Here is a 24,690-nt window from a genome sequence, read left to right on the forward strand (position 1 = left end):
TGCTCCTCCACCTCCGCCTCACGGAGGAGTCCCAGGCCACAGTGCTTGGGTGACCCATGGGGACTTCCCAACCTTGCCTGGGAGACCTGCCCTGGTGGCTGTCCCAGGCACGGGGATGCTCCCCGTCCTCCCTCCACTGCTGTTGTCTGCAGGGGCCCCATGGGTGCGCCCAGTGAACATGCTGGGCATGCTGGGCCTGTCTGTGGCCATGCTGGTGCCACCTCTGATACCTACTTTGTCTCTTCTCGGGGGCCCCAGCATGGTCATTACCACAGTGTCTGCCGTAAGAGCCACGTTGCTGCCACCACCTCCTCCTCCTCCTCCTCCTCCTCCTCCTCCTTTGTGTAGCGGGATGGCGAGATCTCTGTGGAATGCCACTGGGTGTGATGTCGTGCACCTCGTGGCTCAGCTGGGGGAAGATGTGGCGGAAGACATGGCCGCAGTTGGGGCAGATGTTTTGACTGTGGGTCCATTTCTGTATGCAAGACAAACAGAAGCAGTGCACGCACAAGCTCCCACAGGCCTGCTGGCCAGTGCTCTCTGGGACGACAAAGTCATCTGGGTCCTCGGGGGCAACAAGTGGTACCTGGCTGGTATTTGCCGCAGGGGACGAGGTGCCCTGTTCTGCCAAGTCCTCCTCCTCCTTCAGTGACATCTTGCACTGCAAACAAGAGAGACACAAAGCTCGTGACCTTCAGGCAGCAGAACAGGCGCCTGCTCGGCCTGGGGGCTGTGCTGGTGGTGCCACCAATGCCAGGGACTGTCCCGGGGCAGATGAGTGACACCGAGGGCATCTCCGTGTGCTCCTGCTCTGCGGGCAGGGCAGTGACCTCTCCACCATGATCAGGCAGGAGCTGGGGCGGCAGGAAAGTAGTTCATGGCCTCGCCGTGATGGCAGCATGAGGGTGGGGGTGCGGCAGGGTGGGGCTGACGTCCCCCTCCGACAGATCCTCTGTGGACCCTTGGCAGCGAGTGTGTTGGTTTAGGCCCTGCCGGGACCGGAGACCATGTTGCCGTTGTCCCTCCCCCACCCTCGGACACAAGTAGGGCACAAACCCCGGGTTAAAATAATACAACAGTGTAATAATCTGAACAACGATAGCAATAATAACACTAATAACAGTAAACCAAGACAAAAGATATACAGAGAAATACCACAATGGATACAGACAGCCCCGTGCTCCCCGCGACCAAAGCCACAAAGGAAGAACTTCCCGCGCTGCCGCGCCGGACCTGACATCAGCGTGGTAGGAAAAACCGCCTGGAGATCCCTTCCCCCTCTCTGCTGGGGAAGTTTAACCCTATCCTAGCTGAACCAGGACAGCGAGCCTGCAGGATGGGGGTCCAGTCCAGTCCCCCCGCCTGCAGACAGCTGTGACGTCCCTCATGGGGACAGCGCTGTGGCCCTTCAGCACTGCCCCATGCCTCCAAGGGGGTGATGTAGCAGGGTCTCTCCCGTACTGGGCAGCCCAGCACTGGACACAGTACACTGGCCAAATGGGGCTTGCTTTTTTTTCCCCCTTTGGTTCCCAAGAGCCCTCTGGTGTCACCAGAGACGTGAACGTACTGGAGTCCAGCACCGTGCCACATCTATGCCAAAGGGACTGGAACGTCTCTCCAGACACGAAGGGCAGAGATGATTATCAGGGGGGCTTAAGTGCCACACAGAGGCCAAAACCTTCAGTGGGTTTTTCTCAAGTCTCTCAATTGCCAGGCAGATCCAGAATTGAACTGTATCAAATCGAATCATGCCGTTGGAAAAGGCCTACAATGCCCATCTAGTCCAGTGGCCTGCACATGTCAGGACTAAAAGTCCAAACAAATTACCTTGCACTGAAGACTCCTCTTCTTTTTCTCGCTCTCGAACACCTGGTCAAAGCGCTGCCCTCCTCGGGGCAGGGCAGTGACTGAGCTCTGTGACACAAGCCGGTAAGAGCTGGGAAGGCAGGAAAGCGGCTCCTGGCCTCACCACGATGGCAGCCCCAGCCGGTGCTCAGCAGCGTGGCTGAAGTCGCAGAGCTTCTGCCCTGGGCGGCGGCTTTTTATACTGGGGGCCAGTGCAGTGTGGGTGTGATGCGGGGCCGCGGGCCTGTGACGTCACAGAGGTGTCCCCACTGTGGGGCTGTGATGTCACAGAGGTGTCCCTACAACGCATGTGCCACTGCCCCGTTGTTGCTGTGTGGGTGCCGGACTCTCTGCTGCGAGAGACAGCGGCCATCTCCTTGGCGTCAGGCTCCTGGGACCACCCGGCTCAGCACCCTCCAGTGCCGAGAGGAAAGGGACTGCTCGGGGTTGGGGGGGGCCACTTGGGGCCAGGGTGGCAGGGCTCCCCCGCGGGCAGATCCCTGTGCTTGGTATTTCTGGAGACGGTGGCAGCGAGTGACAGCACCGGAGCAGCGTCAGGCCACTGCGGGGCTGCCCTGTGCCCCCCGGGGGACCTGGGTACCTCCCCTGGGCAGGTCAGGGCCCCAGCAGTGGGATGGAGAGGCCCGGGTGTCCCCAGCCTCACTCACCTTATTTTCCGATTAGCCTCAAAGTCAGGCTCTTGCTACCCAGGACTTCCCTGCGGCAGATGTGAGCAGCAGGTACCGCTGTGCACACGGGAGGTCCAGACACATGAATAAAGCTGTCATGGTGTGTTTTCCCTGTCTATACTTATTTCTTTAACTGCAAAACCTCCCCTCTGGTATAAGCTGATGTTCCTTTGTCTCCTGTTCTGGAAATTCCGGCTGGGGAAGCACCTTTGAGCATGGTGCCAGGGACCTGGAAATGCTGGTGTGCCCACCTAAACACACACACACACACACACACACACACACACACACACACACACACACACACACATTTCTCTGGGACAGCTCTGGAAGGATAGAGGTCAGCATTCTGTGTGGAGGGGTGTTTGTGCCTTCTTAGAATAACAGTGAATAATAAATGATTCTAACACTTTCTGCAGAAATAGTAATTTTAAAAAGGTTTCTTGGAAAAGCGCAAAGAGGCTGAAATAGTCTCAAGGCAGAGTGACCACATTTGGCCAGCGTTGCTCTGAAGGAGGTCAGCTGTCCCAAGGCTGCAGCAGTCTGGGGGTTTAGGAGGTCTTTACGAAAACTGGGACCTCTGCAAGGTTGGCGGAGTAATGCCTGAGCACGGTGCCTCTGTCAAAGATGTGGGCAGTGTTGGTGTCCATCCATAGGTGCCCTTCTCCAGGTAGGTAGATTTCTCACCATGTTTGCCCTTTTTCTGTTATTGAGGAAAACAGGACCTGCGGTGAAAAAAAAAAATAAAAAATTTAGTGCATGGAGGATTAGCCAGGACATGCTGCTACCTGCGCCCAGCAAACCATGAGGCTGAAGGGAGAAGTAAGCAACCACAAAGACGATGAAAAAAGATGATGCACTGGCCTTCGGTTTCCTGGGACTGGGATCCTCCCTGCCTGCAGTAGCCCCTAGAGTTGATCCAGCTCATAATTTGGAAAACCTGAACAGAAAAAGAAAAATCAGAAATCTGTTTTTCCTAAATAGTGAAAACTGGGTATGAAATCTATGGATCAGTCCTTAAATCCCATTTTTGGACATCCTTGTCAGCTCATCCCTGCATCTCTTTGTGATGCCTCTTGAGCTCCATGGCACCATCATCCCAGGGAGACATCACAGTGTTGGCACACTTTGGGGGGCACTTTTGGACCCTCCTGGCCTTTATAAATATATTTGGCAGCAAGACCTGACTTCCCGGCCTCCTGCAGCATCCGCTTTCACCAGGCAGATGGCACTGACAAGCTGCATCACAGCTATAAACCAGCACACAACAGTATTTTTTTTGCCCAATCAGTGCAACTTGTCTCTTTGCTGTTACATTTCAACATGCTCTGTTGGAAGGATTCGGCAGCAGCCCAGTCCAATTCCCTTCCCCAGTAGTGGAAATTGGCTCAAAGCAAGTGCTGGAATATGCCCGTGAAGTGTTAAATACAGTTTTGAGACCTTTGGTCAAAGATCAAAACCACCCTGACCACTGCAGTCCCACACCACAGCATCCCCAAATCACTTGCAGAAACCTAAAGGCATCGCTGTCCTCTCTGCTAGACGGGAGCAGACTTTTGTTTCCCTTTGTAGTCAGCAAAATTCTGACAGAAAAGCTTATTGAGCACTCTTGCTAACTGGGCAGATGCATCATCCAGCCTGATTCAGGCTGAATGTGCTTGGAAGTCAAAACATCCCCTGTCTGGGCTCTCCTGCCACAAGCTCATGCTCTTTTGTGAGGGAAAAAAAAAAAAAAAAAAAGCAACATGTAATTAAAAAAATCAGGTGAGCTTTTTGCTTTTTGCCAGATTCACATCGCGCTTTATCAGAAATGCTGGGCTCTGACAAGTTTGTGGAGCAGACATCACATTTTACCGTAGTTCAGGAGCTTTCAGGCAAGCCAAAGCTTTGCACCTCCTGGAAGAGAGGGGCTCAAGCTGTTCCCACCTCTAGTTTTCTCCATGAGTTTGCGGTATTTTACTGGGCATCTCACCTCACTAACGCAGGCTGCATTTCTGCCCTGGCTGATTCAACTGCATCAGGGATTTTTCAGTTCGAGAGCTTTGGGGGGGAAGGAACTAGGCTTTAGCTTGCTCACAGGTATAACTGATGCCAGCGCTCCTGCCCCAGCGTGTGTTCTGCAGCCTGAGGGAACAGCAGAAATGCCTCGGCTCCCTCCAGCCTCTGTGCTTGCACAGTGCTGGCCTCAAAGTCATCTGTGCCAAGGATTTGTGTTTTAAAACCTTCCCACTGGATTATCTGAGCTCTCTGCTAGAATGCCTTGTGGCGGCTTCTTCAGAAGTAATCTCCTTCGAAAGTAATTTTCCTTTGAAAAACGTAACTCTGAATTGAATCCACATGATTTGTGGCCAGAAAGTTGAGCTTGGAAATCAGGTATTGCAATCAGGCAGGGCCTGAAAAGAGAACTCTGCAGCACAAGCTGCTTTTCTATTAAATCAAGAAACAAACTCCTATTGCGCTTTGCTTTTGGGTTTGAGATTATTTTTTTTTTTCCAGGCAGACGAAATCCCCCTGATTAGCAGCATCCCCCTGTAAAGACAGCTTGACACGTTGCTTCAAAATGGGTGCAATAGTATGACCCGAGGATATGCTTTTAATGAAAAAAAAAACCCCAACCTGTAGAAATTGCCAAAATCTTGAGCTGCTGGGACCCTGCACCCAGGCAGAGCAGGAGGGCAAAGATGAAATGACACCACTGCATGAAATAAAACACGTCCTTACAAAAAAGGGAGGATGAGGCAGAGCTTTCTTTAAGAGAAGTTTTCTTCAGAAGGCCTGACTTGCTTTTCCAAGACCTTTTTGATTTAAAGCAGCCATCCATCACATCAAACATCACGCCATCCGTGTGCTAAATGACTTTGCCAGCTGTAGTAGGATGAGAGGGACACATCTGCAGGGAGAAACTCCCCACTGCAAGCCACGCCCAAAGTGTGGAAACACCAGACCTGCAAGGAGTGTTTGCAACATAAAACCACTGAAATCTGAACAAGCAGGGGAAAACTCCGGGGAAGCAGATGCCAGCTGTGTTTAAATCTCCACTAGAAAAATGGATAAAAGCATCCATCTAAAACGTGCCACAGAGAGCTTGATAGCATGCACCTAGCTTGCTGCGGCCTTCTAAATCTGACGGGCTCAGACCTGATGGGCTCCATTTGCAGCACTCACCTGCACTGAATAAATGCTCAGTTCAGCGGCCGGGGAGGAAGTGTTAAAGGATTTTACCAGACTGTGGGTATCTCTAGGCTTGCTTTATTAGCAACTCAGCGTTGGGCCGTCACCTCAGGGAGTGGCAACAGCTGACAAAAGGCACCCTCTATATATACGATGTAACATACAATACAGAGTCTTTGGTGATTTTGCAGGAACTTTCAGCTCTCAGTTCATCATCAGTTTCAAAAGTCCATTGTATTCCACAGTTTCGGCCAGTTCTTATCATTCCGTTCTAATTCCTCTTCAGACACCACTGCTCACTGATGCAGTCTTCGGTCGTCATGGTTACTTATCTTCTGAACAATCTCCATCATAATTCACAAATTGAAAAATTGCCCAACAAGCCCCTTTTTCAGGGCTGTCTTTGCAGTCTGACGCTTCACCTGCAGTCTCTGCCTATTTGGGGCGTGTTTTAAACACAAATAAACTGGTCACCTCCAAGAAGAGAGGAAAAATATGCTGCTTGGCACAAATCAAAGGATTGTTTCTAGACTTTTATAACATTTTTATTTCAGGATTTCTCAAGCCATTGTGCTTTTGAGCAGAAATGTAAATTTGGAGCAGGGCTGCTGGTGTTTTCGGAACCTCTGTTTCCTACCCTGGAGCCTGGGTGTGCAGTTTCCCAGCTGTGGGTTCCCTCCTTGTCTTTCCTGGGTGGGTTTCAGCTCCAGCAAAGCCACGGGAGGTGGCAGGTTGCCCTCCACCTGCGCTCAAGGCAGCTATCTGAAAATCTGCCCCCCCCCTTCCCCTCGAGACCTCCCTGCTTCTGGGGCCACCTATTAAAATTTACATGATGGGTTTTTTTGTTTTCAATTCCTCGGTCAATTCCCTATTCACATTCAATCCAACCAAAGGCAGCGCAGCGAATATTGGGTACCAGGAACAAAGTGCTTTGAGCCTCCCTGCAGCCCACCTAAGCCAGGTGATGCAAACGTAACTCCCAAGCTCCTCTTGCCTGAGCAACTGCTGCAAAACCCTCTGCAGCAAAGCCAGAGATAGGGGAAAAGGCAGAAAAGAAATGATTACCTACTGCATCAGGGATGAAGAAGTTGTAGCCCAAGAGGCTGTAGTGCAGCACGGAGGGAAAAAGCCCCTTCAGCCCCGCATGGCTCCAGTCCGAGTGCAGCAGGCTCATCCGGACAGAGAACGGGAGGTGACTGGATCTGGGGAAACAAGCACAGACCCAGTGTCTTTAGATGGCTTGCAGGACCCAAAATGCTCTGACACCTGCCTGTCTTGGCCATCGCTGTGGTCAGATATGGGTTTCCCCAACAACTTGGCATCTCTGTTGGAGGGAAATCAGCACTCCCCCATACCACTCCCACGCACAGCGTCTGCCCTGTTGACTTTGGCAACCCCAATCCTCCTCCTCCTCCTCCCCAAATCCCCTACTCAAAGCTTTCCTTCTCCTGGCTTGCTCTCACGAGGACCAGAGCTGGGTGGCTCACCTTGACAGCAGCACAGCCACAGTCTGGGCTGTAGCCATCGTCTTGCTGCTTCTCATACGGCGACACCGACCCTAGTGGGAACACACTCACCAAAACCCACGAGGCCAGCAGGGGTAGTCCAGCCACTCCCTCAGCCCCGGCCACATGGGCCCCCAAACCCAAAGCACCAACCTCCTTGCGATGCAGGTGGCCTGGGGGACACGTCCTGCAGGGAGGATTTCTCCTCCTGGCTTTCATTTGTGCTTGTGTTTCACACCAAGCGGCTGTCATTCCTGACAGCAGCTTTATCCATCTACCAGAGGAAAACATTATTTTCCCCATGGTCTGTTTTTTTAATTTTTTTTTTTTTTTTTTTTTTTTTTTTTCCAGTGGCGTTTCTATATCCTGGGTTTACTTGGTGGTGCAAGGGGTCATGACATCAAGCAGCCCAGTGTATGAGACTGTTTCTGGTGTCTAAACAGGGTCAGTTCTGGACCTTCATGATAAGCTTTGGTTTGAAAAATGTTGTCGAGCTCATTTAGCCAAGGGGGATTTTTGGACTGGGTCTGCTTGCTCTTAGAGTTTGGATTCCTTCTCAACCTTCCACCACTTGCTGATTCCCCAAAGATCTCCCAGGGACACTTTTTCATCTTAGGAGGTGGCAACGCTGATGCGATGGGTTATGAAACTCTTCTGGTAGGGAAACTGCCCACCAGGAAAGGTATGACCCTGGGCGGACTAAGAAGTAGTTACAACAGGGACTATTTCCACCACTTGGGTTCTGCAGATTGCTAAGAGTCCCTCAATACTTCAGCATGAGAAACTTTGATTTTTCTTTAAAAATGAACTAATTTCTCATGCAATTTACCATCAATGCCTCATCCACAACATGAAATAAGTCATTCTGCAAACAGCCTGCATAGCCCTTTGCATCTGCCAAACATAAAAAAAACGGGAACAAAGAAAAGTAATAGTTTTCACTGCCTTTAACCAAATGGTCTCAAGGCATGTTCACAGAATCACAGAATCATCTAGGCTGGAAAGGACCTTGGAGATCATCTAGTTCAACCTTTCACCCAGCACTGACCGTTCCCAACTGCCCCAGATCCCTCAGCGCTGGCTCAGCCCGACTCTTCAACCCCCCCAGGGATCCCGGGGACTCCCCCCTGCCCTGGGCAGCCCATTCCAATGCCCAACAGCCCCTTCTGCACAGAAATCCTTCCTCAGAGCCAGCCTGACCCTGCCCTGGGCAGCTTGAGGCCATTCCCTCGGGGCCTGGCGCTGGGGCCTTGGCTCCAGAGACTCATCCCCCCTCTCTGCCCCCTCCTGGCAGGGAGTTGCAGAGGGCCAGGAGGTCTCCCCTCAGCCTCCTCTTCTCCAGACTGAACCCCCCCAGTTCCCCCAGCCGCTCCCCAGCAGACCTGTGCTCCAGACCCTGCCCCAGCTCCGTTGCCCTTCTCTGGCCACGCTCGAGTCATTCAATGGCCTTTTTGGGGTGAGGGGCCCAAAACTGAACCCACTCAGCGAGGGGCGGCCTCACCAGTGCCGAGCCCAGGGCTCAGATCCCTTCCCTGTCCCTGCTGGCCACGCCAGTGCTGACACAAGCCAGGATGCCATTGGCCTCCTTGGCCCCCTGGGCACCTGCTGTTCCTATTCAGCCGGCTGTCAATCACCCCCCGAGGTCCCTCTCTGACTGGCAGCTCTCCAGCCACTCCTCCCCAGGCCTGTAGCCCTGCTGGGGGGTGTTGTGGCCCAAGGGCAGCCCCCGGCATTTGCCCTCAGTGAAACTCCCCCAGTTGGGCTCAGCCCATGGCTCCAGCCTGTCCAGGTCTCTCTGCAGCCTCCCCACCCTCGAGAGATCAACACTCCCACCCAACTGGGTGTCATCTGCAAACTGACCGAGGGGGCACTCGATCCCCTCGTCGAGATCATCAATACAGATGTTAAACAGGAGTGGCCCCAGCACCCAGCCCTGGGGGACACCACTCGTGACCGGCCGCCACCTGGATTTAACTCCGTTCACCTCAACTCTCTGGGCCCGGCCGTCCAGACAGTTTTGTACCCAGAGAGCGTGTGCCCATCCAAGCCTCCAGCAGGCAGTTTCGCCAGGAGAATGCTGTGGGAAAAGGTGTCAAAGGCCTTACTAATGTCGAGGTAAACAGCATCCACAGCCTTTCCCTCATCCGATAAGCAGGTCACCCTGCCATAGAAGGAGATCAGGTCTGTCAGGCAGGACCTGCCTTTCATAAACCCGCTGACTGGGCCTGAGCATCTGGTTGTCCCTCATGTGTTGCATGATGGTGTTTAGGATGAGCTGCTCCATCAGCTTCCAGGGCACTGAAGTCAAGCTGACAAGCCTGTAATTTACCAGATCATCCTTCCAGGCATTCTTATAGATGGGCGCCACATCGGCCAATTTCCAATCTGTCGAGACGTCCCCGCTCAGCCCGGACTGTTGGGAAATGACGGAAAGCGGTTTGGCGAGCACCCAGCCAGCTCCTTTAGCACCTCGGGTGTATCCCATCTGGTCCCACAGACTTGTGTGTGTCTATGTGATACAGCAGGTCACTGACTGTCTCCTCCTGGATTACGGGGGGGATCATTCTCCCAGTCTCTGTCTTATGGCTGAGGAGGCTGTTCTGTGAAATCCCACAGATCCTCAAGCTCTCCTGCTTCAACTCCTTCCTTGGGTAAATTTTTCCTCTTGTGGTTAGTATCATGCTTGCTTTTGTGTGGCTTATTTTCAGTGTACTGTCCCACCTGCAGATCTTCAGGGCCGTGCTGACGGTCCCCTCTGATCAGGGACAACACAAAACATTTTCCATGTACCTCCCCCAGCTGGCTGTGGTCTTGGCACTGGCGTGTTTGCCTACCTGAAGTCTTCCTCTATCTCCTCCCCATCCCTGGATCTGTTGATGGCAGTTCTGTACTCGGTGGTACCCCCAGCATTGAATCCCCTCATCTACAGCACGAGGAACCAGGAGATCAAAGACACACCGAAGAAGCTGATTCAGTCACTTGTCTTTCAGCAGCAGTAAGCTGCCCCTGTCTCTTCACAAGTTTTTCCTGTTCATCCTGGGAACACTGGGCGTTAGATTTGTCATAATCATGGTTGTCCAGGCAGATCTGCATCCATTCCATCTCCTCAGAGACATCAGCCCTGTCTGTCTGACCCAGAGGCCTTGGTACACATCTCTGGCATGATGGCACAGCTGGTCTCCTCTGTCAAATCTCTAGTCTAGACACGAGGAAAAAAATTTCCTCACCATCAGCTCAACTAAGAGTTGAGCAGGTCACCCAGTTAGGCTCTGCAGACTCTGTCTGGGGAGGTTTTCAAAATCCAGCTGGTTCAAGCTCAAGATGAAGCACATGAGTGCTTTTAATAAAATGTCAGTGTTTTCCCACCACGCCGGAATGTGGGAATTTCCAGGAAGTGCATTAACCATAGGAGAAGAAATACTGCGCTCCCTCTCTACTTGCATTACCCCCACTTTATTACACTGTGGATTTAATCTCCCTCACCTTTCAGGGGTTCCCACCTCTCCTGATTAAGTGACCATGGCTAAGGACATCTTTTCAGCAGACTATCTGCACATACACCCTTCCCTTGGTTCTCCAGATTTCCCCCTCTTCTTGCTCTTTGATCACTCAGATACCTCCTGACTATGTGGTTGCTGCTTTGAGTTTCAGGGAGTTAAAAACTTGCCCCATCTGAGAATCCTAATTAACTCCATGCTGGGACAAGTACTGTTTAATATCTTCATCAGTGACATAGACAGTGGGATCAAGTACACCCTCAGCATGTTTTCAGATGATGCTAAGCAGAGGGGAGCAGTTGACACTCCTAAGGCATGGGATGCCATCTAGAGGGACCTGGACAAACTCAAGAAGTGGTTCCACATGAATCTTGTGAAATTCAAGAAGGTCACATGCAAGGTCCTGCACCTGGGTCAGGGCAACCCCCGGTATCAGTACAGGCTGAAGGCTAAAGGGATTGAGAGCGGCCCTGCAGAGAAGGACTTGGGGTACTGGTGGATGAAAAGTTGAACATGAGCCGACAATGTGCACTCACAGCCCAGAAAGCCAACCGTATCTTGGGCTGCATCAAAAGAAGTGTGGCCAGCAGGTCGAGAGAGGGGATAGTGCCCCTCTACTCTGGTCTGCTGAGACCCCCCTGAGTCCAGCTCTGGGCTCCTCAGCACAGGAGAGACATGGGCCGCTTGGAGAGGGGCCAGAGGAGGCCACACAAATGTTCAGAGGGATTGTTCAGCCTGGAGAAGAGAAGGCTTCAGGGAGATCTTACTGCTGCCTTTCGGTATTTAGAGGGGGCTTAAAAGAAAGACGGAGGGAGACTGTTTCACAGAGAGATATAGGGAAGAACATTTCTATAATGAGGGTGGTGAAACACTGGAACAGGCTGCCCACAAAGGTTGTAGATGCCCCATCCCTGGAAACATTCAAGGTCAGTTTGGAGGGGGCTTTGACAACCTGATCTAGTTGCAGATGTCCCTGCTCATTGCAGGGGGTTGGACTTGATGCCCTTTAACAGTCTCTTCCAACCCAAACTATTCTGTGATTCGATTCTATGATTCTTTCGCAGCCACCTCCAGATCCATTTTTCTGCCTGGCTCCATCGCCTTTGATTTCCTTCTTCCCCAGCCCCCAGAGTTGGTCACCTTTGGTTGTTCCCTCCATAATCTCTTCACTGGTGGCCCTCAGCAGGGCATGATAATACACTCAGACACATGAAGGTTTGCTGCTGACTTCTAGTTCTCCAGAGCTTTGTTTAATATTCTTTCAGGATCTGCAGTTCAAGAACTTGGCCCCAGAGGGATCATTAACATGCAAAACACCCTGACAGGTCAAGTCTCTGGCCATAGCTTTCCTTAATTCCTCACATCTTATGTGGTTAATTTGAGAGGTTTCAGGAGTATAGGCAATGTGAAAAGTTTCAATACTCAATATCAGTAGGAAATAATTAATTTTTTTCCCATTTTCCTTATTTTTTCTGATTACAGATGATGTGATATTAGCAATCTCCGGTTAGTGTCCCCCGCCTCATGGCCATTCAAAGATGATGGAGAGTGGCCTCACAGCGACACTGTCTTGCTCTCTCCGCACCCTGGGATGCAGCTTCTCTGGTCCCATGGACGGGTAAGGGTTGGGTTTGATCAAGTAACCCCTGATTTGGTTTTCATTGACCGCTGACTGTTCTCCTCCAGCGTCCTGCCTTCAGGCGCAAAAACCTGGGAGACCTTGCTAGTGAAGACTGAGGAGAAGAGGACAGAGAGTATCTCAGGTCTTTCTCTACCTACCCTTACTAAATGTAGCAGTGCTCCTGCAATCTCTTTGCTACTTCTTTAAATAATCCCGAAGGAGTAAACACTTGTTATGATGGCTCTTGAACTCAGTTTCAACTGAGTTTTGATACAGACTGTTGCCAAGCTTGGAAGATGTTCTCCTTGAAGGCCAGTTGTCCTGAGCTCTGCTTCCCTTCAGTGCTGACCGGAAGATCATCACTAAAATTCCCCAAAATAGGCCCGAGGCTTCTCCTCTGATGTCTGGCAGCTACGGTCTTCTAATCTGCTTCCTCACTCCTCTCAGGCACCGGGACCCCATTATTTCAAGGTTATGACAGCTAGTCTTCACATCCCTGGCCAGTTCTGCCTTTCACTCAAGCCTCCCCCCTCAGGAATGGGAAAGAGAAAATGCAAAAGGCTCAGGAATGAATTAAGGACGGGGAGGGATGATGACTCATTATGGTCATGGGCAAAAGACAGACTAATTAGGGGAAGAAAAGAAACATTGATTTAATTCAAACACTAAAACCAGCAACATTAACAGAGTGTGACAGTGAGACGTATTACCACATTTTAAAACTCACCTTCCCCTAGGCCTGTCTTCTTTCTGGGCACAGCCTCCCTCCTGATTTCTCTTCCTCCTCCCTTGCAGCAGAACGGGGGGCCAGTTCATCACCGGTGCCTCTGTCACAAACCCTCGCCAGACCCACAAACCCAACACAATTACTCACCTATTAAAACTTTCCAATCCTTCTAGCCTCCTGCTAAGATCCTCAGGGTCCCCTTCCTGAGGGTCATGGTGATTGTGAGTCTTCTGGAGATATTTTCCCTCTCTTTTCCTTCCCTGTAGCCAGAGTGGACATTCCTACTCTATATATCCTAGCTCCTCACAACTACAACACTCCGTTCCATCATTCATTCCCATTCCCTTTTGTTTTTTTCCTGGTTTTAATTCATGCCCCATATCAAATCTTCTCCCTCCCTGGCACCAGTCTCTCATTAATTCCTCACTAAAGCTGCTGCCAGTAAATCTGCCTCTTGTTATTTTGCTTTTTTTCCTGTGTTTAAGCTGCCTTTCCTTGTGCTCAACATGTACAAACACAGCAACACTCAAAATTTTTTGAAATTTCTCTCCCTGCTCTCCTGACATATGCTCTTTAAAATATTTCTGTGTATCAGAGGCAGCCTGATCAACAACACCCCTAATTGTGAACGTGTCATTAAAATTCTTGGCTCTCATTCTTCTGTATTTTAACAGTGGTCATCGGGGCCATCCCCCCAAATTATTAGGATGCTTCTCTGTCTGACAAACAACTCAATCCCCTACATTATTATTGTCCCAGTTTGGATTATTTGCTGTCCAGGGCTTTCAGTCTCTTCCCACCTGTTGAGCTAATTCAGCTTCCGTATTCATTATTCTGTCTCTCTCATCAGGTCAAAATAATACCTCAGTAACACCTGGGTATCGCCCCAGAAGGGTTTGTGCCCAGTGCATAGGTTAGAAAATAAGTTGAGCACATTACTTAGCATCGTCCCTCGGTCTTGGCGTTGTACTTTTACTTCATGATCGAGCCAAGTGACTCAGATTTCCAGGTTGGTAAGTAAATACGTGTGATACAGGTTGGGGCTTCGCCTGCCACCTCCGTTTGCATGGCAACAGGATTAGGCAAGACAGTAGAACCCATAGGATAGAGTCTGGCAGCCAGCAGAGCAGAACTGGAAGACAATGAAAGAGCATTAGGTAGACAAGGAGGGGCGGGTGCTATTGGGGCATTATCTGTGGTGTCATCCAGGGCAGTAGCCTCCACCACTGCGAGTGTCACCTTTGGTGATGACTCTTTCATCCTGTACCTCCGACTTCGCTGTTTTTTCTCCCAGGCCCAATCATCCCAAACATACTAGTAATCCTTTCGTCCTGGGCACCTATCTTCTAGGCGGTGTTGCAGAAAGGTAAGTCTGTGCTGGTCACAGGTCCCTCACAGTGGCCACTGTTCTACTGGGTTTCCATCTCTAGTTATAAATGGTCAGCCTTCTTGACATAAAGTAGCTGTGTGCTTTTTTGATAGACTTGCTGTAATGGGCCAAGTGCATGCCGTTCTCTGTACCAGGTATATTTCCCATTTACGTCTTTATCCACGTGTGTTTTATGCTGCTCAGGCCCATACTGCCTCTTTTTCATTTTGTGCATTTTGTGGTGATTAGGCCATGCACTACCAAAAGCCACAGCAAGGAAGTCCCTTCAGTATTTCCACAAAGTCTGCTCAGGGAATATTACCACTCACCCTTCAGTGTCTCCCGCTCCAAAGGTCCCAGGTGAACTCACCCGATGCCAGCAGCTGGATGTTTGGAGACAATAGGATCCAAAGGCTGTAGTGTGGTGTCCCATCTGGGGTGTCAAACTCTTGAAGAAGTTTCTTTACTCTATGTTTCTTCACCTGGTAGATTCTCAGGCATCAAAACTTACAAAAAATAATTCATTCAGATAGGGTATTTTGTTGACAGCCAGCTGAACAGGACCAGCAGTGTGCCCAGGGGGCCAAGAAGGCCAGTGGCATCCTGGCTTGTGTCAGCACTGGCGTGGCCAGCAGGGACAGGGAAGGGATCTGAGCCCTGGGCTCGGAACGGGTGAGGCCACATCACGATGGGTGGGTTCAGTTTTGGGCCCCTCACCCCAAAAAGGCCATTGAATGACTCGAGCGTGTCCAGAGAAGGGCAACGGAGCTGGGGCAGGGTCTGGAGCACAGGTCTGCTGGGGAGCGGCTGGGGGAACTGGGGGGGTTCAGTCTGGAGAAGAGGAGGCTGAGGGGAGACCTCCTGGCCCTCTGCAACTCCCTGCCAGGAGGGGGCAGAGAGGGGGGATGAGTCTCTGGAGCCAAGGCCCCAGCGCCAGGCCCCGAGGGAATGGCCTCAAGCTGCCCAGGGCAGGGTCAGGCTGGCTCTGAGGAAGGATTTCTGTGCAGAAGGGGCTGTTGGGCGTTGGAATGGGCTGCCCAGGGCAGGGGGCGAGTCCCCGGGATCCCTGGGGGGGTTGAAGAGTCGGGCTGAGCCAGCGCTGAGGGATCTGGGGGAGTTGGGAACGGTCAGGGGGAGGGTCATGGTTGGACTGGAGGAGCTTCAAGGTCCTTTCCAACCCAGATGATTCTGTGATTCTATGATTCTACAGCCAGAAAATAACCCAACAGCTTGACCTGGGTCCCTCTGGAGAGGGACCCCAAACAAAGAAATCCCTGGGCAGTTATACCATTACAATCTATGCATCCACGCCTCACACACTTGTCACGCACCTTTCATACACCTTTCAGTCCCATGGTTATTTCTGGTCTGAGATCTTCTAATTCCTCATTGGATTTCTTCTCTGTCTCCAGGCACGCTGTTAACAGTATCTTGTTGAGTTGCAGCTTCTGCCAGCGGTTGTAATCTCCTTCTGGTTTGTGCTGGCTCTGGAGGCCCTCTTTTGCTTAACTAGTTAAAATTTTATCGTATCTAGGTGAAAGTTCACAGCTTGCAGCCTCAGGCATCAGCAAATCTAGCTACTCATGCTAAGTAATGCGAAACAAACAGTCCGCCAAATCACACAACATTGTGCTCTAACCCCTGCGTCCTAATGCCCAATGATTGAGTGATCAACTCTATTTAAAAGTTACTTATTTAAGCTAGAAACCTAGTATTTCCAAACATGCCGTTAGACCCTCTGTGCCAAATGCAGGCCGCTTCTTCCGTGGCCTCATCCCTTTGCTGAGAGCAGCCCACGTGGGCAAGAGCTGCTATGAAACATGAGCGCCGGTCTCTGCCCCGCTGTGCTGCTGAGCTCCCTCACACTGACTGCTGTGGTTTGTGCCGACATTCCATGCACCGTCCTGAGGACAAACTCTGGGCAAACCACAATAAGGCCTTTGTCACCTGCATATCCTTCCCCTGCACATCCCGTGTTTCTTCACTCACTGTCGCACGTGAGAGCGCTATGTTTGATGATGGGGGACCTGAAGAGAAGCTGCTTGGTTGTGAGCTGTCTGCAAATACGCGGGTTCCTCTAAGAAAGTGCCTTCAGAAGAAGAATGGTATTAGATAATTTATGTGTCACCAGAGTAAGGAGACACAACCCTCTAAGTGTTTGAGCTGACCCACAAAATAGAGACTGGGACTGCTGCCTCTGATTCGCTGTGCTCATACTGCTGTAGGTGACCAGGCTTGTGCCTGTGCTCAGATCCAGCCAGTGGATTAATCTCAGGAAGTTTTCCCAGTGAAGCCAGTGCAGAGATTCCCCTATGTCAGACTGGAGGCAAAGAACGATCTGTGCATTGGGATCTGTGACAACCCTGAACCCCGAGCTAAATGTCAGTACAAACACGGGGCACTGCCCTGTACTGAACGTCCCGTTTTACTCCTTGTGCAAGTGCTACCCGTTCTGCCCTGGGACAAAGTGTGAGAGAACACAGTCAGTGAGGAAACTTTGCTTTGCTGCTTAAAACCCACCACCTCCTCCCTTCCCTCTCTTCCCCTTCCAGTTTGAATTATCCTATTTTTGGAGTCATCATCTGCTCTGTTCCTTTCTATGTCTAAAACCAAATGTCAACATGAAGGGAAAACCATCAGTCTTTGTTGCATATATTTTTATTGTGCTTGCTTCTCTTCCATGTGTATTTTGATTTTTTAAAAATTAATAATAAATCAGTGTTTTGAGACTTGAACAGTGAGTTTCGTCTCCTTTGCTGCATGTGCCCGAGAGGACTTGTGTTCCCAAGGCTCCCTCTATAGCCAGTGGAGACAAGAGAAAACACGCGAGGCTGGGTCCTCCCAGCCTATAACTGGCCTGCAAAAGAAAGGTTACAGATCTCTGCCAGACACTCTTCTCTTGCTCTGCATTTAGGTCAGGACGTTTGATAGACACAGCATTGAGCAACTGGTTGGAAACAACTGCATTTCAGTGCAGATGGGTGTCAGGTGAGGCTGTGTGGAACCATAATAAATGTCCGTCATTATTTAGAGTGCTAAAGAAGATAAATTACACCCTGACCTATTCCACCCCCTCCCCCCTTTCTGAGGAAAGAGAGAGCAAGAAGCTGTGGAAGAAAGCAGGGGATACAGAAGAGATGTCTATTTGATATTGCTTATTTTGAAATCAGCTGATTCTCAGGGAGTCCTAGTGCAAAAAGGCGAGTACTGACAAGTAGAAAGAATAGCTTTCAACATACAGATTTGATGTGATTTGATCTGATGGTTTAGCATCTGTTTTTGATGATTTAGCACATAGGTGTTTCAAATATTTGCGGTAGGTCTGAGTGAATTTGGTATTTCCCTGGAATGGGGTGAAATAGCCTCTTTAAAATCTTCTGTCCTGGAGAAAGAATCCTTTGTGAGTGTTTGGAAAAGGTAGAAAGAAGACAACAAATTATCTGAGGGCTTTACTTGAAAGGTAAAACAAAAATCAGAGTGTGAGAAATGCTTGATGGACTATCTCTGTCTGTGTTATCGAGGCAGACTGCTAGAAAGGAAAGAGCAGAAAAGGAAGGGTAGAACTTTTCCTCCAGACTGTGAAATTATCACACTTGGGTTTTAGCATGTTCCCGTCTCAGCAGGATGAACTGAAATTCAGCATGGGACCAGAAAATGAAACTGCAGTTACTGAGTTCATCCTAGAGGGCTTCTCAGCGCTTGACCAAAGGCTGCAGCTCTTTCTCTCTCTGGTCCTTCTGCTCATGTACCTGACATCAGTGATGGGGAACGCAACCATCATTCTCCTCGTGTGTGTGTATCAGCACCTGCAAACCCCCATGTACTTTTTCATCAGCAGTCTGTCCTTCCTGGAAATCTGGTTTACATCCTCCACAAGCATCAAATTGTTTGTGATCCTGGGTTCTGGTAGGAGAACAATCTCTCTAAGCGGCTGCTTTGCCCAATCCTATTTCTATTTTGCCCTGGGCTGTACAGAGTTTGTTCTCCTGGTTGTCATGTCCTTTGACCGCTATGTTGCTCTCTGCCAGCCTTTGCGTTATGCTGCCATCATGAAGCCTCAGCTCTTCATCCAGCTTGTTGTTGCTGCTTGGGTCATCGGCATCACACTCTTGAGTTACCGTCTGGTCCTCCTCTATCAGCTGAATTTCTGTGGCTCCAACAAGATCCACCATTTTTCTTGTGACAGCTCCCCCTTATTGAAGTTGTCCTGCTCTGACAGCAGCCTGCTGTGGAAAATAGACTCTGGTTTAGTATCATTTGTCATCCTGGCCTCCTTCTGTTTAACTCTGGCATTTTACATGGGCATCCTTTTCTGTATTCTACACTTTCCAGCAGTCTCTGGGAGGAAAAAAGCTTTTTTTTACGTGTTCTTCCCATCTCACCACCTTGGCCATCGCATATGGGAGCTGCATTGCTCTCTACGTGTGTCCTTCAGAAGACATTTCCTTGGAGACAATCAGATTTGTAGCTTTGCTGAACACTGTCCTGTGCCGATTCTTAAATCCATTCATCTACTGTCTTAGAAACAAGACTGTGCTCCTGGCCCTGAATGAAGCCATTGCCCATGTGTCACCACAGCTTTTCCCCTAATCACGGTGCATTTCTGGACAGCAGTTCCAGTGATCTGCTCTCATCTGTTAAACAATACCAGAGCACAGGAGTGTCACCTCCACATACAGATGCCTCAGGAGATTTCTGTTCTGTCAGACTGTATTAGGTTATGTGACAAGAATCTCATCTGCACACACAAAGGCGGCACCAACAACAGCAGAAGTAACTCAGTTACCACCCTGCCCAGCTGCTCCCAGGCCCATCCCATCAGGAGCCCATCTCCACAAACCGGGAGGAGCCCAGAGGCACAGTGGCAGGTGGGAACCCAATTTACAGGCTCCTGAGGAATGAGCATCTTGTCCCAGCTCCTTCCAGGGGTGCCCCGGGAGAGCCACCGGCCCCCTCGTCCAGGTGTGAAACCCATCAGGATGAGCCCCGGAGAGCAGCTCTGGGTCAGCACTGGGAGTACGGGGATTGTTGCTAGGGGTGCAGGGCACGTTGTGGGATGCAGGGGAAGAGCATTTTTGGATTGCACAGGATGTATTATAGGATGTGTAGGGGAGGACCCCAACCAGTGCACTGTGTCCTCTCTGCTCATTAAACCGAATTTCTAACTCTGTCCTGTGCGAGGGAATCTCTCTTCTGCATGAACATGTGAGCATGGGGGTGTGAGTGGAGCAACTGGAGCAGGACCAGGAGCTCAGACAGATTGAGTGGCATTAGTGCCAGCAACTGAGAGACTGACGTGGATGAACTTAAGAGCCTGTGTGTGACTGGGGTGGTCTGTACCAGCATCTGGAACGGGGCTGCAGCCTCAGGGGCTTGTATGTGCAGGTGCCTGCAACTGGGGAGGCTGGTATGGAGGGGCAGCTACTGAGGAGAGCGAGTGTCTGAGCCCAGCTGCTGCAGGGATCCGCCCTGTGCAAGAATAGAATAGAATAGAATAGAATAGAATAGAATAGAATAGAATAGAATAGAATAGAATAGAATAGAATAGAATAGAATAGAACCGTCAGAAGGTACCTATAATGATCATCTAGTCCAAATGCCTGACCCCTTCAGGTCTGACCAAAGGATTAATCATGTTATTAAGGACATTGTCCAAATGCCTCTCAAACACTGACTGGCTTGGGGTGTTGACCACCTCTCTAGGAAGCCCGTTCCAGTGTGCCACTGCCCTCTCGGTAAAGAAATGCTTCCTCATGTCAAGTTTGTACCTCCCTTGATGCAGCTTGGAACCTTTCCCATGAGTCCTATCACTGAATAACATGATAAGAGCTCAGAACCTCCCTCTCAAATTCCTCTCCTCAGGAAGCTGCAGAGACCAGTGAGGTCACCCCTCAACCATCTTTTCTCTAAACTAGACAAACCCAGAGTCCTCAGCTGCTCCTCACAGGACATGCCTTCCAGGCCATTCACCGGCTTTATTGCCCTCTTCCGGGTGCACTCAAGGGCATTCACACGCTTCTGAAATCCCAGGTGGCTAACGACAGGAAAGGTGAGACCGGGGCAGTGAGGAGCAAGGTTGTCCATGCAGTGCCAGACCTCAGGGACCGCTTCTCCTACCTGTCCAGACCTCCTGGGGAGACCCTCTGGGTCAATATCAGTTGCAGAATGATTCTATCACCTCTTATATATTCTGACAAGTAATATTAAAATGACCTTTAAAATATAAAACAATTTTTATTAATCCTCTATGAAATATTCCTTCTTAACTACACTGAAACTACTCTAGTTAACTGTACATGTCTTGAAGACTTGAAGAAAATCAAAGGAAGATAAATAGCTTGTTAGGTCTTTCTGTATTTTAATGAGCCCCATGGTGTATTTGGCCCTGAGTCCATGTACCTCAGATACTGAGAGGAGATTGAACAAACTAGTCAAGAAGTCAAAGTCAGAAGCAAAACTCAAAGTGCCTTGAAGCCCTGACTGGCCCCACTGAGGGCCAGGACTGACAAAGCCTCCCCACGGACTCGTTAGAGCAGAGAATTGGAGGCTGTGATTGCAGGCAGGCAAAGGCCCCGTGCAGGGCTGTCCTGCTGTGAAACCCTTGGGTTGGGTGATGGAGCACAAAGGCCAAGCCCTGACCCTCAGGCCCTGGGAAGGCAGATCCTGCCCCTCGTGTGTGGCTCAGGGCTCTTCCTGGGGGCAGGGGGTGTGAGGGGGAGCAATGCCAAGCGTAGGAAACTGCACAACACCTCCCGGCTTCGCCAAGCAACGGTGAAGAAGAAACAAAGTCCAGAACCTCAAAATAAAGTTTCTCCTGTTGGGCCTTTGTGGCAGAAGCAGCTGCCACAGCCAAGGGGACAGAGACCTTGGTCCTGTTGGGCCTTTTCGCCTTGCCAGAGCCCTTGGCCATCTCGCCTGCCGGCTGTCCTACACTGGCCCGTGCCGGCACCTCTTTCCCTCCAGGCGGCAGACACCCATCTTGCTTTCCCACCTAGCTCCCACCTCACCATTTCTATACCTTCCCTGATGTCTCTCCATCCTCACCAGCTGTTCCTTGAAAGACAAAGCCATGGGCTGACTCCAGCTCCCTCTGGGGGATCTCTTGCCACACAATGCGACCATTTGAGTGAGATTTCTTTTTTCTCAAATGCGGTCTGAACCTTCCAAGATGCACTTTGTTGAGATTTCCTTCTCTTTCAACAAACAAGAAATGGTCCATCATCTCTGAAACCTCTCTTCAAGCAGTTGGAGGCTACTTCTGCAGTGCTCTGAGCCTCCACTTCACCTGTCTAAGAAAGCCTGGGCTTCTCAACCTCTCCCCAAAGGCCCCATACCCCATCTTGGAAGATCTTCTCTGGAGCCTCTTCATTTCCTCCTCATTCCTTCAGAACAGGGAGCCCCACACCCAGATGGAGTAGCCAAGATGTGGCCACAGCAGTGCTCATCACTCCCTTGTCTGAGTCGGCCACATGCCCCCTAACGCAGCCCCATGGGCAGCTGGCCTTACTCACAGTGACATGCACCTCTGCCTTGTAAGGCATCCCTAGTAACAACCAGCCCCTTCTCCTCGGGGTCACTCCTCCGCCGGCCAGGTCCCAGCGTGGCCTCACCTATGGGGTTATTCTGTCCCCAAATGCAGGACTGGGCACGTGGCCTTGTAATGCTTCATCACGTTCCTACTGACTGAATCCCAGAGATTTTCAGGGCCCCCAGCAATGGAGCTCCCCACTGGTCCAGCGGTTAATGTGCACGTGTAGATGGATCATCCCGACATGGGGTGCCTCCGGCAGGGTAATAGCAAGAGGACTTGCAGGACATAACAGATATTAAAAGGAGGCGCTTGTTCAGTGATATTGTCCACCAAGGTACACATTGCCGTGGTGAGAAGCTCAGAAACAGCCAATGAAAGTACAAAGGAAGCCAAACTAGGACCAGGGAAGAAAGTGTAAATAGAGATGGGCTGTTTCCATGGGAGGGTACAAAGATGGTCAAGGGGAGAAATTGTGAGTAGGAAGAAAAGAAAAAGCAAAGCAATGGAAACAATCAGGGCTGTTTGGAGGTACCTGCCAAGCAGCCCTGGATCTGAGCAACCGTGCCTGGACTGGGACAGGAAATTCATGGATCATCTGACAAAACCTTCTTGGTGACTTCAGTGGTCACCAGGAATCTGAGTGCTTCCCCTCCCATCATGAAGGAAAGATCCCGGTGGATTGTAATGCAGAATCCTTCATGCTGGAAAGGACCCAAGGAGATCTCTAGGCCAACCTCCTGCTCACAGCAAGGTCACCTATGGGGTCAGAGCAAGTTGCTCAGGCCTTCCTTGATTTTCAGCTTGTAAAGCTTCAAGGATGGAGATGACACAAGCTGTCTGGGAAATCTTATCCAGTGGTTGACTGGTGACAGAGATAAAGATTTTGCTCCTTTCTTTCAGCTGATGCCCATTGGCCATCATCCTCCCATCATGCACAACAGTGAAGAGCCTGGCTGCATTTTCATAACGATATGGGAAGGTGTGAGAAGATATGAGAAGGCTGTTATTAGGTCTCCCCAAAGTTGTCTCTTCTCCAGGCTTTGCACCTTTGCAGGAAAGGTGGCCAACGCCTTTCTGGGCTGCATTAAGAAGAGCACTGCCAGCAGGTTGGTGGAGGTGATCCTTCATCTCTACTCAGAACTGCTACGATCTGTCTTGTTGACTGCCCTCCACATCTTCCACCAGCCCTGCCCTGACTTGTTTAGAAAAAACAAGTCCAGGAGAGCATTCCCCCATGGGGGATGGAAGGGATCACATTCCACCTTCCCTTCAACCAAGGTCTTCTTGCAGAAGTCTGTGGTCTTAAAGTCCCCATTGACTACCAGGGCTTAAAATTGTGTAAAGTAAACCTGAGCAGACCCAGGCCTGTGCTGTGCGGGGCTGTGCTCCATGTAGAGCTTGGGCTTCAGGCCGTGGTGTGCTGCCTGTGTCCTTGGTTGCACGTTAAACTTGAATGTAAAAGGGAGGAGTGCAGGAAGCTCCCACCTGCCACTGGCGATCAGGCCATCTGCGTGTCCGCACCTTTATACAAGATGGCAGCAACAAATGCCCATGTGAACACCCCCTTTTTGGGGCAGTAGAAATGATGAGTAAAATAGATTTCCTTTTTAAAAAATACTGAAAGAGCTCGGAGGAGCAAAGTGAGGTAACACTTCAGTGTGTGGAATCAGCACAGCTTGCTGCACCAAGACCAAAAGCACATCCAGGTGCAAAACAACACTCAAGTCTGCTGCTGGCCTGTCAGGGATCCTGGCAGGTGCGACCTCACAGCTGCCTTCACAGCCGTGCACCTTCTGCGGGCCCAGAGATCCTGAGGCACAGCTGAGCTCATCAGAGCATTCCACCTCATCTCTTCTTCGTGGCCTATGAGGTGATCAGAGACAGGTCACCTCGCATTGCTCTTCAAGGATTTATGGCTGCTCTAGAACCTTGCAGTGCCGGTGCGTCCCTCCCAGGGGCCAAACAGCCTAAATTAGAGTGAGGAAAGGGGTTGAAGGTGATGGGTTAGTGTGCGGGAATGAGGGCTTCACAAGGTTACGTGCTCGGGTTTGGGTTTAGGGATTAGAGCTCACCTTTCAGGGCTAGGGATTAGGCAAAGTTTAGGGAGAGTGTTTGGGGTTCTGAGAGTGTCTGGTTTGTGTTTAGGGTGTGAGCTATCTTTGCAGATTAGAATTTTGTTTAGTGCTTAGGTGAAGGCTAGGATTAAGGCGAGCATTTTAATGTGAGGGTTGCACTCTATGGATTAAGTGAAGAAATGGAGTATGAATGAGGGTATGGGGTTATGGGTTTGGGCTTTGCCTTTGAGATAAGGTTGAGGTTAGGGATTGCAGTAGGGGATTCTTTTCAGTGTAAGGAATAGCACTTACAGGTTCTGTTAGGGCTTAATGTTACCTGTTGGAAATAGGGTAAAGGTCTATTATGAATGTTTTCATAGTCAGCGTCGCAGTAGCCTCAACGTTACCTGAATAGATCTTACCTCTTCACAGGTAAGGCACATTCCTCAAGTGCCTGCAGACGGATGAGGAACAATTGCCCCATCACATTCCCAGGGACTGAGGTGAAGCTCTCCTGCCTGTAATTCTCCCTATTCTCCTCCCTGCCCTCCTTGGACAGGGGTTTGATGTGTGCCTTTCCCAAGTCCCAAGGAACTCCTCTGATTGCTCTGCTCCTTCTAAGATGTTTGTAAGAGGTCTCACAATGACACCAGCCAGCTCTGTCCGCACATTCCCACACCA

General features: G+C 50.5%; 2 pseudogenes; both read left to right on the forward strand.

Annotated features, from left to right (window-relative positions):
• LOC141954942 (nuclear receptor ROR-alpha-like) overlaps positions 1–5,450 on the forward strand; it is a 32,269-nt pseudogene extending 26,819 nt beyond the window's left edge.
• Positions 5,451–18,029: 12,579 nt separating this feature from the next.
• On the forward strand, positions 18,030–19,014 carry LOC141954947 (olfactory receptor 6E1-like; annotated as a pseudogene).
• Positions 19,015–24,690: the final 5,676 nt, after the last annotated feature.

Source organism: Athene noctua, unplaced genomic scaffold, assembly GCF_965140245.1.
Source record: "Athene noctua unplaced genomic scaffold, bAthNoc1.hap1.1 HAP1_HAP1_scaffold_42, whole genome shotgun sequence".
Classification (NCBI taxonomy): Eukaryota; Metazoa; Chordata; class Aves; order Strigiformes; family Strigidae; genus Athene; species Athene noctua.